General features: G+C 45.3%; 1 protein-coding gene across 11 annotated transcripts in view; it reads left to right on the top strand.

Annotated features, from left to right (window-relative positions):
• Window positions 1-4,460: 4,460 nt before the first annotated feature.
• Window positions 4,461-12,411, top strand: part of tmem269 (transmembrane protein 269) — a 199,267-nt gene continuing 191,316 nt past the window's right edge. For 10 of the 11 annotated variants that reach the window (XR_011587616.1, XM_070860093.1, XM_070860096.1 and 7 more), the window contains exon 1: window positions 4,461-4,573. The gene's annotated coding sequence lies outside the window, so the exon portion shown is untranslated. Of the gene's footprint in view, window positions 4,574-7,453; window positions 7,500-12,411 lie in introns of all 11 variants that reach the window. The other variant, XM_070860094.1, reaches the window with a different exon arrangement.

Genomic DNA, 12,411 nt, shown 5'->3' with positions numbered 1-12,411 from the left:
AGTGTAACCCCACGATTCTGAAGAATTGCCTATGATGATGAGGTCCGAACAGCAGAGCAGGTCTCCAGTCAACTTGGTTATTCCTTGCCACTGGACCAAGACCTAGCTCTGTCAAGCCCGTGTGGTGGCTGGTATGCAACAGCCACCACCATTAAAAAAGTCCACGCACACTTCAACATGTAGTTCGGGACCTGGAATATTAGGTCCTTCATTGAAACACCTGTGAAATCATCCCTTTTTGGCGTGGCAGCATGTCATCCTAGATACGAAGGACCGTCTATGATGATGATGATGCTTCCACTCTAAAAGTGAGTTTTCAGGTGGCTGTACAGTCCAATGCAGGAATTACAGTCTCTGGCACAGGTGGGACAGGCAGTCATTGAAGGCATTTGACAAGGTGCCACATAAAAGGTTACTGCACAAGATAAAAGTTCACAGGGTTGGTGATAATATATTAGCATGGATAGAGGATTGGCTAACTAACAGAAAACAGAAAGTCGGGATAAATGGTTCATTCTCTGGTTGGCAATCAGTAACTCGTGGGGTTCCGCAGGGAACAGTGCTGGGACCCCAACTATTTACAATCTATATTAATGACTTGGAAGAAGGGACTAAGTGTAATGTAGCCAAGTTTGCTGACGATACAAAGATGGGAGGAAAAGCAATGTATGAGGAGGACACAAAAAACCTGCAAAAGGACATAGACAGGCTAAGTGAGTGGGCAAAAATTTGGCAGATGGAGTACACTGTTGGAAAGTGTGAGGTCATGCATTTTGGCAGAAAAAAATCAAAGAGCAAGTTATTATTTAAACGGAGAAAGATTGCAAAGTGCTGCAGTACAACGGGACCTGGGGGTACTTGTGCATGAAACACAAAAGGATAGCATGTAGGTAAAGCAATTGATCAGGAAGGCCAATGGAATCTTTATTGCAAAGGGGATGGAGAATAAAAGCAACAAAGTCTTGCTACAGCTACAGTATTGGTGATACCACACCTGGAATACTGTGTGCAGTTTTGATTTCCATATTTACCAAAGGATATACTTGCTTTGGAGGCAGTTCAGAGAAGGTTCACTAGGTTGATTCCAGAGATGAGCGGGTTGACTTATAAGGAAAGGTTGAGTAGGTTGGGCCCCTACTCATTGGAATTCAGAAGAATGAGAGCTGATCTTATCAAAGCATATAAGATTATGAGGGGGCTTCACAGGGTGGATGCACTGATGGGGGTGACTAGAACTAGAGGGCATGATCTTAGAATAAGGGGCCGCCCATTTAAAACTGAGATGAGGAGAAATTTCTTCTCTCAGAGGGTTATAAATCTGTGGAATTCACTGCCTCAGCTGGGACATTGAATAAATTTAAGACAGAAATAGACAGTTTCTTAAACAATAAGGGGATAAGGAGTTATGGGGAGCGGGCAGGGAAGTGGAGCTGAATCCATGATCAGATCAGCCATGGTCTTATTGAATGGTGGAGCAGGCTCGAGGGGCCGTGTGGCCTGCTCCTGTTCCTATTTCTTATGTTCTTATGATGAAAGGGTGGGTGGGGAGTCTGGTTTACTGCACTCTCCTTCCGCTGTCTGCGCTTGTTTTCTGCATGCTCTCAGCGACGAGACTTGAGGTGCTCTGCGCCCTCCCGGATGCTCTTCCTCCACTTAGGGCGGTCTTTGGCCAGGGACACCCAGTGTCGGCAGGGATATTGCACTTTATCAAGGAGGCTTTGAGGGTGTTCCTGAAATGTATCCTCTGCCCACCTGGGGCTCGCATGCCGTGTAGGAGTTCCGAGTAGAGCGCTTGCTTTTGGAATCTTGTGTCAGGCATGAGGACAATGTGGCCTGCCCAGTGGAGCGGGCCGAGTGTGATCAGTGCTTCGATGCTGGGGATGTTGAAGGCTCAGGGGCAGCAGGGGCTAGCCCACACTGCGATATGTGTGCGCACTAGGTCCGTGCAGCAGGTCCGGGCAGCAGAGCAGGTCTCCAGTTGTCTTGGTCAACCCTTGCCTCTGGAGCAAGACCTAGCTCTGTCAAGCCCGTGTGGTGGTGTGCAACGGCCACCCCACGTTAAAAAAATCCATGCACAGGCATCTTCCACACTTCAACATGTAGTTCAGGACCTGGAGTATTAGGTCCTTCATTGAAACACCTGTGAACTCATCCTTTTTGGCGTGGCAGCAAGTCATCCTCGATACGAGGAACCACCGATGATGATGATGATGTGTCACATCATAGGCAGTACATTGGAAGCGAGGAAGACTTGCTTCCACTCTAAAAGTGAGTTCTCAGGTGGCTGTACAGTCCAATGCAGGAATTACAGTCTCTGCCACAGGTGGGACACAGTCGTTGAAGGCATTTGACAAGGTGCCACATAAAAGGTTACTGCACAAGATAAAAGTTCACGGGGTTGGGGGTAATATATTAGCATGGATAGAGGATTGGCTAACTAACAGAAAACAGCAAGTCAGGATAAATTGTTCATTCTCTGGTTGGCAATCAGTAACTAGTGGGGTGCCACAGGGATCAGTGCTGGGACCTCAACTATTTACAATCTATATTAATGACTTGGAAGAAGAGACTGAGTGTAATGTAGCCAAGTTTGCTGACGATACAAAGATGGGAGGAAAAGCAATGTGTGAGGACACAAAAAATCTGCAAAAGGACATAGACAGGCTAAGTGAGTGGGCAAAAATTTGGCAGATGGAGTACAATGTTAGAAAGTGTGAGGTCATGCACTTTGGCAGAAAAAAATCAAAGAGCAAGTTATTATTTAAATGGAGAAAGATTGCAAAGTGCTGCAGTACAACGGGATCTGGGGGTACTTGTGCATGAAACACAAAAGGTTAGTATGCAGGTACAGCAATTGATCAGGAAGGCCAATGGAATCTTGGCCTTTATTGCAAAGTATAAAAGCAGGGAAGTTTTGCTACAGCTATATAGAGTATTGGTGAGGCCACATCTGGAATACTGTATGCAGTTTTGGTTTTCATATTTACAAAAGGATATACTTGCTTTGAAGGCAGTTCAGAAAAGGTTCAATAGGTTGATTCCGGAGATGAGCGGGTTGACATGAGGAAAGATTGAGTAGATTGGGCCTCTACTCATTGGAATTCAGAAGAATGAGAGGTGATCTTATCGAAACATATAAGGTTATGAGGGGGCTTGACAGGGTGGATGCAGAGAGGATGTTTCCACTGATGGGGATGACTAGAACTAGAGGGCATGATCTTAGAATAAGGGGCCGCCCATTTAAAACTGAGATGAGGAGAAATTTCACCTCTCAGAGGGTTGTAAATCTGTGGAATTCGCTGCCTCAGAGAGCTGTGGAAGCTGAGACATTGAATAAATTTAAGCCAGAAATAGACAGTTTCTTAAACGATAAGGGGATAAGGGGTTATGGGGAGCGGGCAGGGAAGTGGAGCTCAGTCCATGATCAGATCAGCCATGATCTTATTGAATGGCGGAGCAGGCTCGAGGGGCCGTATGGCCTACTCCTGTTCCTATTTCTTATGTTCTTATGATGAAAGGGTGGGTGGGGAGTTTGGTTTTACTGCATGCTTCTTCCGCTGCCTGCGCTTGTTTTCTGCATGCTCTCAGCGACGAGACTCAAGGTGCTCTGCGCCCTCCCGGATGCTCTTCCTCCACTTAGGGTGGTCTTTGGCCAGGAACTCCCAGGTGTCGGTGGAGATGTTGCACTTTATCAAGGAGGCTTTGAGGGTGTCCTTGAAACATTTCCGCTGCCCACCTGGGGCTCGCATGCCGTGTAGTAGTTCCGAGTAGAGCGCTTGCTTTGGGAGTCTTGTGTCAGGCATGAGGACAATGTGGCCCGCCCAACGGAGCTGGTTGAGTGTGGTCAGTGCTTTTATCTGGGGATGTTGAGGGCCCAGGGGTAGCACGGGCCAGCCCACACTGCGATATATGTGCGCACTAGGTCTATGCAGCAGAGCAGTTCTCTAGTCGACCCTTGCCACTGGATAAAGGCCGAGCTCTTTGTCAAACCCGTGTGGTGGTGTGCAACGTCCACCCCACGTCAAAAAGATCCACGCACAGGCACCTTCCGCCCTTCAATATGTAGTTCTGGATCAGGAATAGTAGGTCCTTCATTGAAACACCTGTGAACGCATCCTTTTTTGGTGGAAGCAAGTCATCCTCGATCTGAGGGAGTGCCTATGATGATGGCCTGATCGCGAACACTGATGTGTGTGAGCATGAGGTTTCATTCTAACTACCAAAGCCATTGGGTGATCTTTCAGGAAGATCTCTCCGTATTATTAAGAATAATTTGAAAAAATCAACAGCAGAACGATGGAAGATGTGCGAAAGCATCAGCAGGCCTACCTCTCCCTCTCACAGCGCGGGCAGCACGCAGTTCCCGCGCGAGCGGCGCGGCACGCCCCGTCCCCGTCCCCGCCCCCGGCAGAAGCGTCTAGAAGCGGTGCTCGAGCCGCGATTGCTGCAGTCGGTCAGGGGCCGCGCACTGAGCCGCTGCAACAGTCCGTGTCTACACAGCAGCCGGGGTTAGACATAGAGATATATATATATATATATATAAAAGATATATAGCCTGTGCTGTTATTTTTAGGTAAGTTATTCGATTCTCACCTTGGTGGAAATGGTATTTATTTTGATGACAATAATGCTGGGTCAGTTATGAGAATAAACGGGTGACATTCGTGGAAAGAGATTCAAATGCTCTCCGCTTTGTGACGTGCTGTGCTCTCGCCGCCTTGCGAGCCGGAGGATGGCAGGGTGGATAATGGACGGTGGGAGGATGCGATGGTAAAATGTGCGATGGTAAAATGTGCTGAAATCCTTACAATCAGCGGCGGCCAGCGCCGGCGATACCCCTCCGGTCCCCGGTGCAGACGGGCGGATGCTCCATGCGCCATTTACAGCTGAGCGCCTCGGTCTCCCGCTCGCCGGCAGACCTGTGGCCCGTCGCCCCTCTCTCACTCTCCCTCCTGCTCCTCTCCTCCCCTCGGCTCGCCGTGTGCCGGCACGGGTTGCTGCTGCTCACTGAGCAGGCTGTGTAATTCGGTGTGGGTAATAGATGCAGTGTTGCTTGCTGCCGCTTTATATTTGTGTTTGCAGTAATGCCGCTTACGGGTTGACTTTGCTCGGACTGCAGGGGGGAAGGTTGAGCTGTTGAAGGCGCCAAAGTACAAAGTGTTATTCCTCGCTTGCCAGTCTATCCAAGTGATGTTTTTCTTGGGGATAATTAAAACCTGATCGGTGTCTAATACATTATATTGTTTGTTATTCCCCCCCACCCCCCCAATAGGGAAAGTTTATAATATGTCTTGCACTTCCAGCTATCTTTTTAACTGCGCCTCATAATTTATAATCAATTTGCAAGAGATCACTAACCCGACGTCCTGAAGTATTCATTTTCTCCCAGTTAGAAGAACCAAAGAAGTTTAGAGGACAGAAAGGGGCCATTGGCGCATCCTGCCGTTCGTTGCTGGAACAATTCAAAATGAATCCCACTTCTCCCCATAGCCCTGTACCATCCTCTGCTTCAAATATTTACGCCATTTTTACCTTAAAATAAGCGATGGTCTCTGCCTCAACTATTATACCCCTTGTGCCAAAGCAGTCCACGCTCCAAACAACCTCTGTAAAAAGAGCCTCCCTTCTGGTTCTCTTAATAATAATTTTAAATGATATCTCATTACTGATTCCCCAACCAGGCAATATACTCCTTCCCTATTCACTCTTATCAAAAGTCAATAACTTAAAGAAAAACCTACCTGCTCCAATTGGCATAGTCCCATAGTGGTGGTTGTGGGGCTGGAGAAGATTAGAGATGGGGAGGGTGAGGCCATGGATGGATTTGAAAACTAGGAAGAATTTTTAAATAGTTGTCTCTTAACCAGGTGTTGCTTAACTGGGGGCCAATGTAGGTCAGCAAGCAAGTGGTGATGGGTGAATGGGACTTGGTGCTAGTTAGGACATGGACAGTAGAGTTTTGGATGACCTCCAGTTTGCATAGAATCATAGAAATTTACAGCACGGAAGGATGCCATTTCAGCCCATCGCGACTGTGCCGGCTGACTAAGAGCTATCCAGCCTATTTGCACTTTCCAGCTCTTGGTCCATAGCCCTGTAGGTTACACCACTTTTAAGTGCACATCCAAGTATTTTTTAAATGTTTGAGGGTTTCTGCCTCTGCCACCCTTTCAGGCAGTTCCAGACCCCCACCACCCTCTGGATGAAGAAATTTCCCCTCGTATCTTCTCTGAACCTCCCCCAAATGACTTTAAATCTATGCCCCCTGGTTGTTGAACCCTCTGCCAAGGGAAACTGGTCCTTCCTATCCAGCCCCCTCATAATTTTATACACCTCAAATGAAGTCTCCCTTTAGCCTCCTGTTCCAAAGAAAACAGACCCAACATCTCCAATCTTTTCTCATTGCCAAAATTCTCCAGTTCAGGCAACATTCTTGTGAATCCCCTCTGCATCCTTTCCAGTACAATCATATCTTTCCTGTAATGTGACCAGAACGGCACACAGTACTCCAGCTGTGGCCTAACCAGTGTTCATACAATTCAAGCAGAATGTGGGAGATCAGCCAGGAGTGCATTGGAATAGTCAAGTCTCGAGGTAACAAAGGCATTGATGAGGGTTTCAGCAGCAGATGAGCCAAGGCAGGGTTGAGTCTGGCGAAGTTAGAGGTAGAAATAGGCGGTCTTAGTTATGGTGTGAATATATGGTCGGAAGCTCGTTTTAGAGTCAGTTAAGATACCAAGGTTCATCCAGTACTGGATATCGGGCCATTTAGAGATAGTGGGGGGTCGACTGAGTTGTTGGAAGTAGAGCTGGGAGCCATTGATGTAAATGTGGAAACTGATGCTGTGGTTTCAGATGATGTTGCTGAGGGGTGATGAGAAATAGGGGGCCAAGGATACATCCTTGGGGAACACCAGAGGTTAAGATGCGGGAGGAAGTTTGCCCCGTTTGGCTAGGGTAAGGGAGGGAAGTGGCAGAGGATGGTCTCAATCTTGGAGACAAAGAAGTCCATGAGCTACTCGTACTGGTTGTTGAGAGGGGTTTAAGAAGATGGTTTGCAATAGAGAAAAAAAGCAGGGGATATCTTTGCAGACCAGAATGATCCTGGACTAGTGAGCAGTTTTGGCAGACCAGAATAGCAGGGCCCAAAATTGCTTTATATGGTTTGCTGGATCTGGCAGTGAATGACTAAACTAGTTGTCAGCCCTATCTGTTCAGGTCTGTATACCTTGGACTTAAGGGAGCGGAGATGAGGGCTGTACCAGAAGGAATGGCCAGGGTGCGAGAGAGTTAATGATTTTAGTAGGGACTAGGGCATCAAAGGTGGTGGTGATGATGGTGTGGTTCAGCAGATCGGTAGCTGCAGAAATGTTGTGGGAATGGAGGGCCAAATGGTACTTACTCCTGCCACGAATTAGAAAAATGAATTATACCTCTATCATTTCCTCTGCAGCTTTGAAGTGCCACAGAACAAGTAAACTTTCAGAAAAGGAAAGGAGGTAAAATTCAACATCAAACACCTGGCCATAGGATGGTGCTCTGGTGCTGATGTCAGGTGTGACTGGAGTGCAATAATGAAACCGTTGCCTTTTGGAGGTTGAAATTCCCCCCTGGTTTATGCTGGCACCTGTGGAATCATAAATGTTGCTACGAGTCAGAAATCATAGTGTTTCTGACTGCCAATGGGCAAGACAGCTAAACTTTGCCATCGATGCAGTTTTTCGCTTGCTTGTTGATCTAGTTTGCTGGAAAAAAATTAATATGTATGTAGTATTTCTGTCTCTTGACTTGCCTCATTGAATAAATGGGACAATGGATAGGTAGAGTAATTTGCAGCATCGATATATATCCTATAAAATTGCACGGGTGAGTGTGATTCTGAAAAGTATCTTAAAATGTATTTCTCAACCTTTTATAATTAGTAATGGCTCCAATCATTGGAACATAGAATTTGGCCATTGCACAGTCTGTGTTCAAAGTTAAACATATAACACTATATTATAGCAACATTTGTTTTCTGACACAATGTCCACTTGCCATAAATCCAAATTAGAGTATGTTCTAACTAGTATTAAACATACAGTAATGCACACTACTGAAAGCTTACAAAGAGTTGAAAATATATTCCAGGATGCAACTTGTTGCAATGAAGCATGCAACTCTGAGGTTGCACAGAACTTAAATAATGCAATATCCTGACTCTTGATTCCAGCTCATTCATAGGGTATTCAAGAGTCTATCTGGGAGCAACTCTTACCTGTAGAACAAAATGTTATGGGAGGCTGAACAGTTCCCAGTGGACGTGTCCATAAGGTCAATTCCCATTATTCCAATTGTCTTTAAATTTGTCTTGATAAAGATTCTTGAAATCAATTTAACCAGGAGTCATTTTTGGGTCTTGAACAGGATCAGATTCGGCTGCGATTCTTCAATGTTCCCTGTCTCCCCCATAGTTGATTCGTCTTCCAGCATGTTCTGTCCGCAGTGCTACTTGAAGAATGGCCACTTGTGCAAGGTATCAGAACATGCTGGCACTCAGAGTTGCATACCTCCCAGTGTGGAGTAATAGAAAGATTTCAGCTTGCAGCTGTTTACACAGACATCTCCGGATTACTACCGGTGCTGCATGCTAATGAGTATAAGAATAGAAAGATAGAGAGGATGAACGTGTGGCTGGAGAGTTGGTGTAGGAAGAAGGCTTTATATTCCTGAGGCATTGGGACTGCTTTTGGAGGAGATGGGATCTGTACAAACCGGACCGGTTGCACCTCAACAGCGCCGGGACCAATATCCTCACGGGGAGTTTTGCTAGTGCTGTTGGGTAGAGTTTAAACTAGCTTGGCAAGGGGATGGGAACCTGAGAACAAATTCAATAGGGAATTAAGTAAAGCTGAAATTGGATAGCAATAATGTAGAAAGTGAATCTGTAAGACAGAAGAACAAGGGTTAGTAAGTAATCAAGGAGTGCTAAATGGTATATACTTTAATGCAACGAGTATAGAGAATAAGGCAGATGAGCTAAGAGCACAGGTAGACACTTGGGAGTATGACATTATAGTCATCACAGAGACATCGCTGAAAGCGGGGCAAGTTTAGCAGCTCAATATTCCTAGTTACAGAATTTTTAGACAAGACAGAGGGTAAAAAGTGGGGGGGCAGGGGTTGCAGTATTGATTAAATAAACTATTACAGTATTACGGTGAGGAGGGATGATATGTTAGAGGGATCATCAAATGAGGCCATATGGGTTGAATTGAAAAATAAAAAAGGGGTGATCACACTTTTGAGCATGTATTATAGACCTGCAAACAGTGGGAAGAAGATAGAAGAGCAAATATGTTGGCAAATTTCTGTAACATCCAAAAACCATAGGGGATTTTAACTCTCCTAATATTGATTGGGACAAATATAGTGCGAAGGGTATCGAGAGTGCGGATTCTTAAAATGCATTTTTTAGTTAGTGTGTAACAAACCCAACATGAGAGGGGGCGATTTTGAATTTAGTTTTAGGGAATGAAGCTGGGCAGGTGGAAGCGGTATTAGTGGGACAGCACTTGGGTTCCAGTGAGTGACCATAATTCAGTCAGATTCAAGGTAATTATGGATAAGGACAAGGATAGACCAGGAATAAAAGTCCTAAAAATTGGGGAAAAGCTAACTTTAAGTTGAGAAATGGAAACAGCTACTTGTAGGTAAATCAGTGTCCGAACAGTGGGAGGCATTCAAGGAGGAGATCCGGAGGGCTCAGGCCAAACATGTGCCCTTAAAGAAAAAGGGTAGGAATAACAATTCTGGAGCCCCCTGGATGTCTAGAGACTTGCAGGGAGGATAAAGGAGAAAAAAAAAGGAAGCTTATGTCATATACCGACAGCTAAATACTGTAGAATCTTTGTAGGAATATAGAAAGTTGAGGTAAAATTAAAAATATTAGGAATGCTAAGAGAGCATGGTAAATTCTTGGCAAGTAAAATTAAGGAAAATCCAAAGATGTTCTATAAATACATTGAGAGCAAGAGGATAATTAAAGAAAGGGTAGGGCCTATTGGAGACCATGAGGGTAATCTCTGTGGAGGCGGAAGATATTGGTATGGTTCTTAATGAATACTTTGCGTCTGTTTTCACAAAGGAAAGGGGCAATGCAGATACTGCTATTGAGGAAGAGTGTGAAATTCTGGATGAAATAAACATAGTGAGAGGAGTTATTAAGGGGTTTAGCAGCTTTGAAAGTAGATAGTCCCCAGGCCTGGATGAAATGCATCGCAGGCTGTTAAGTGAAGTAAAGCAGGAAATAGCAGAGGCCTCGACCATCATTTTCCAGTCCTCTTTGGATTTGGGCATGGTGCTGGAGGACTGCTAATGTGGTACCCTTGTTTAAGAAGGGAGAAAGGGATAGGCTGAGTAATTGCAGGCCTGTCAGCCTAACCTCTCTGGTGGGAACATTTATTGGAAAAAATCCTGAAAGACAGGATAAATCTACATTTAGAAAGGATTAATTAGGGACTGTTAGCATGGATTTGTTAAACGAAGATTGTGTTTGAACTTTGAGGAGGTAAATCAGGTTAGTCAATCAGGAGGGTCGATGAGGGTAGTGTATACGATGTAGTGTATATGGGCTTTAGTAAAGCATTTGATAAGGTCCCACATAGTAGACTGGTCATGAAGGTTAAAGCTCCTGGGATCCAGGGCAAAGTTGCAAGTTGGATCCAAAATTGGCTTCGAGGTAGGAAGCAAAGGGTAATGGTTGATGGATGTTTTTGTGACTGGAAGGATGTTTCCAGTGGGGTTCCGCAGGGCTCAGTACTGGGTCCCTTGCTTTTTGTGGTATACATCAATGATCTGGATTTGAATATAGGGAGTATGATTAAGAAGTTTGCAGATGACAGTAAAATTGGCTGTGTGGTTGATAATGAAAAGGAAAGTCATGGACTGCAGGAGGATATCAATCTACTGGTCAGGTGGGCAGAACAGTGGCAAATGGAATTTAATTCGGAGAAGTGTGAGGTAATACACTTGGGGAGGGCTAATAAGGAAAGGATATACACATTAAGCAGTAGGCCACTTAATAGTGTAGATGAACAAAGGGACCTTGGAGTGCTTGTCCCTTAAGAAGGCATACGGAATGCGTGCCTTTCATTGGCCGAGGCATAGAATACAAGAGTAGGGAGGTTATGCCTAAATTGTATAATACTCTGGTTAGGCCCCAGCTGGAATACTGCGTGCAGTTCTGGTTGCCGTATTATAGGAAGGATGTGATTGCATTAGAGAGGATACATAGGAGATTTACTAGAATGCTGCTTGGAATGGAGAATCTTAGCTATGAGGACAGATTGGATAGGCTGGGTTTGTTCTGATTGGAACAAAGGAGGCTGAGAGGAGACCTCCATTGAGGTGTATAAAATTATAAGTGCCTGGATATAGTGGACAGCTTCACATTAACGATTATCGGCTGGCTCCTTCCCAAGAATGAATACAGACCATACACTTCCATCTCGGGTTGTGTATCCGGGCCAGCACTGGACTGATCATCAGCAATGTGATGAACGGCAGCACGCTTGCTCATTTGTGGGTACATTCTCTGACGATGCCCCACTTTCGAACAGCCATTACAGGAGTTACTGGTTGTCAACCTGAGAATGAACCATTTATCCCGACGCCCTGTTTTCTGTTAGCATGGATAGAGGATTGGCTAACTAATATTTTACCCCCAACCCCGTGAACTTTTATCTTGTGGAGTAACCTTTTATGTGGCACCTTGTTACATGCCTTCTGGAAGTCCAAATAAACCACATCCACTAACCAGCACGCTTGCTCCACCCTCCACCCTGTTTGTTACATCCTCAAAGAACTAGCAAATTTGTCAAACATGACTTCCCCTTCATAAATCCATGCTGACTCTGTCTGACCAAATGTTGTTTTTCCAAATGTCCTGCTACTGCTTCTTTAATAATGGACTCCAACATTTTCCCAACCACAGATGTTAGGCTAACTGGTCTATAGTTTCCTGCTTTTTGTCTGCCTCTTTTTTAAATAGGGGTGTTACATTTGCAGTTTTCCAATCTGCTGGGACCTCTCCAGAATCCAGGGAATTTTGGTAAATTACAACCAATGCATCCACAATCCCTGCTGCTACTTCTCTTAAGACCCTAGGATGCCAGCCATCAGGTCCAGGGGATTTATCTGCCTTTAGTCCCATTATCTTACTGAGTACCACCTCCTTAGTCATTGTGATTGTGTTAAGTCTTCCCCCCCGCAGGCCCCCCCCCCCCCCCCCCCCCCGGTCCATAGCCCCTTGACTATCCACTGTTGGAATATTGTTGGTGTCCTCTACTGTAAAGACTGATACAAAATATTTGTTCAGAGTTTCTGTCATCTCCATGTTCCTCATTAATAATTCCCCAGTCTCGTCCTCTA

Source organism: Pristiophorus japonicus, chromosome 18 (genome assembly GCF_044704955.1).
Source record: "Pristiophorus japonicus isolate sPriJap1 chromosome 18, sPriJap1.hap1, whole genome shotgun sequence".
Lineage (NCBI taxonomy): Eukaryota > Metazoa > Chordata > Chondrichthyes > Pristiophoridae > Pristiophorus > Pristiophorus japonicus.
Note: the sequence above shows the minus strand (reverse complement) of the source record. Positions and strands in the feature narration are given on the sequence as shown.